Source organism: Carassius auratus, unplaced genomic scaffold (genome assembly GCF_003368295.1).
Source record: "Carassius auratus strain Wakin unplaced genomic scaffold, ASM336829v1 scaf_tig00216796, whole genome shotgun sequence".
NCBI classification, from domain to species: domain Eukaryota; kingdom Metazoa; phylum Chordata; class Actinopteri; order Cypriniformes; family Cyprinidae; genus Carassius; species Carassius auratus.
In genome coordinates this window covers 95,001-97,702 of record NW_020528741.1, presented here as the reverse complement: position 1 = coordinate 97,702, position 2,702 = coordinate 95,001, and the positions used below count along the sequence as shown (strand labels likewise).

The following is a 2,702-nucleotide window of genomic DNA, read 5'->3' as shown; positions in this document are numbered from 1 at the left end:
GCCGCTGGCTCCCTTCGGTCGCAGCAGGAGCCCTCCATCCGATGCATCAAACCGTTCCTCGAATCTTCTTGCCTATTCTGCATCTGATGGGGCTCTCCCTTCCGGTGCAGCAGACCCACGGCTCCCTTCGGTCGCAGGGTGAACCCCCCGTCTGAGTTATGTTGCATGCTCAAGGGCGGATAGGGTTCTCCCTCCCGGGGGAATAGAGCTGCTGGCTCCCTTCGGTCGCAGTGAGAGCCCTCCATCAGACGCATCAAGCCATGCCTCGCATCGCAAGGGGGACTCGCCTTTCCGGTGCAGCAGAGCCGCAGCTCCCTTCGGACGCAGCAAAAGTCCCTCCAACAGTCGTATTCTAGTTAGCGTCAATCAGGGCTCTCCCCTCCGGGGCAGCACTCCTGCTGCAGAGTTGCGAACCCCCTACGGAGGCTGGGAGAACCCTCAGAGGCAAAAAACCGTGCCTCCATAAACCCGCAATGGGGGACTCCCCCTTCCGGTGCAGCAGAGCCGCAGCTCCCTTCGGATGCAGCGGGAGTCCCTCCAACAGTCGCGTCTCTTTGCCTTCTCAGCATCGGACTAGGGCTCCTCTTCCGGTGCAGCAGACCCACAGCTCCCTTCGGTCGCAGTGTGAACCCCCCATCTGAGTTATGTTGCATGCTCCACGATGGCTAGGGATCTCCCTCCCGATGGGGTACAGCCGCTGGCTCCCTTCGGTTGCATTAGGAGCCCTTCATCCGACGCGCCAAACCGCGGCTCGAATCTCATTGCCTATTTAGCATCTGACGGGGCTCTCCCTTCTGGTGCAGCAGACCCACGGCTCCCTTCGGTCGCAGTGTGAACCCCCCGTCCGAGTTATGTTGCATACTCTATGGCGGCCAGGGATCTCCCTCCCGATGGGATACAGTCGCTGGCTCCCTTCAGTCGCAGTGAGAGCCCTCCATCAGATGCAACAAACCGCGCCTCGTACTCAGCCGCAAGAGGGACTCTCCCTTCCGGTGCAGCAGAGCCGCAGCTCCCTTCGGAGGCAGCAAGAGTCCCTCATTTCTTGATATCTGGCATTGTGCTCCTCCCATAAGCGGCATGGAGGGCTCGCTGGTAAGACGTTGCGAGCCGCAGCTCTCGTCGAACACTGCACGGCTCTCCCGGTCGCTCTGCATTTTCTTCCCAACACGCATATTTTGGGGGGCAACTAAATTTTATCTCTCTGGCTGCTGTCCTATGGCTTTAAGCTTCTTTTGGGGAGTTATTTGGGTTCGGGCTATGCTCCGGGCCCGGACCCCTCCCCCAGGACAGCACGCCAAAATATGCCTACTATTTGCCTTCAGATTAGATGTAAGGGTGAACTCGTGAATACATCCTAAAAGAGAACTATTTTTTTTTTAAAAGAAAGAATACATTTTACTGACCACAAACTATTGAACTCTAGTGTTTGTTGTTAGAAAATACTTCTATTTTAAATAAATGCTCTTCTTTTTATCTTTTCATTTATCAAAAACTCCTGAAAGAAGTATCACGGTTTCAGCTGCACAACTCTGATAATAAATTATAATATTATAAGGATTTCTGAAGATCATGTGACACTGAAGACTGGAGGAATGATGCTGAAAATCACAGAAATAAAATAGATTTTAATGTATATTAAAATAAAAATGTTGTTTTACTTCATAATAATATTCCACTTTTTCCTGTATTTTTGATCAAATAAATGCAGTTTTGATGAGTAAACCCCTGTAAAAAATAAATAAAAATAAACCACAACAAAAAAAAATTCATTCTGATCCCAAACTCTGAACGGTGTGTGTGTGTGTGTGTGTGTGTTCATTACTCCGGGTGTGTGTGTGTGTTCACTGCTTGGGGTGTGTGTGTGTTCACTGCTCTGGGTGTGTGTGTGTTCACTGCTCCGGGTGTGTGTGTGTTCACTGCTCCGGGTGTGTGTGTGTGTGTGTTCACTGCTTGGGGTTTGTGTGTGTTCACTGCTCCGGATGTGTGTGTGTGTTCACTGCTCCGGATGTGTGTGTGTTCACTGCTCCGGATGGTGTGTGTGTTCACTGCTCCGGATGTGTGTGTGTGTTCACTGCTTGGGGTGTGTGTGTGTTCACTGCTCCGGGTGTGTGTGTGTGTGTTCACTAGTCTGGGTGTGTGTGTGTGTTCACTGCTCCAGGTGTGTGTGTGTGTGTGTGTGTGTTCACTGCTCCGGGTGTGTGTGTGTGTTCACTGCTCCAGGTGTGTGTGTGTTCACTGCTCCAGGTGTGTGTGTGTGTGTGTGTTCACTGCTCTGGGTGTGTGTGTGTTCACTGCTCCAGGTGTGTGTGTGTGTTCACTGCTCCAGGTGTGTGTGTGTGTGCACTTGGATGGGTTTATGCACCAGTTCAGAGTATGGGTCACCATACTTTGCAAATATTTTTGACTTTCACTTTTTTCCCATATACTCACTGAATCAAAGAAGTTTTGCAGTCAATCGTGATGTTAATGTTTATAATATAAGCCATTTAGCTGATTAGTGCTGGACAATAATAGAGTTACATTCAGTGAAGATATAAACATTCATGTGTTTCACACACTCACACTCCTGTGTGTCTTTCCGCAGGACGATAACTCCATGTTCTTTCAGTTCGGACCCTCCATCGAGCAGCAGGCGTCCGTCATGCTCAACATCATGGAGGAGTACGACTGGTACATCTTCTCCATCGTCACCACTTACTACC

At 50.4% G+C, this 2,702-nt stretch overlaps 1 pseudogene; it reads left to right on the top strand.

Moving 5' to 3' along the window:
• Positions 1-2,559: 2,559 nt before the first annotated feature.
• The window catches only part of LOC113098984 (glutamate receptor ionotropic, NMDA 2B-like), a 13,376-nt pseudogene continuing 13,233 nt past the window's right edge, over positions 2,560-2,702 (top strand).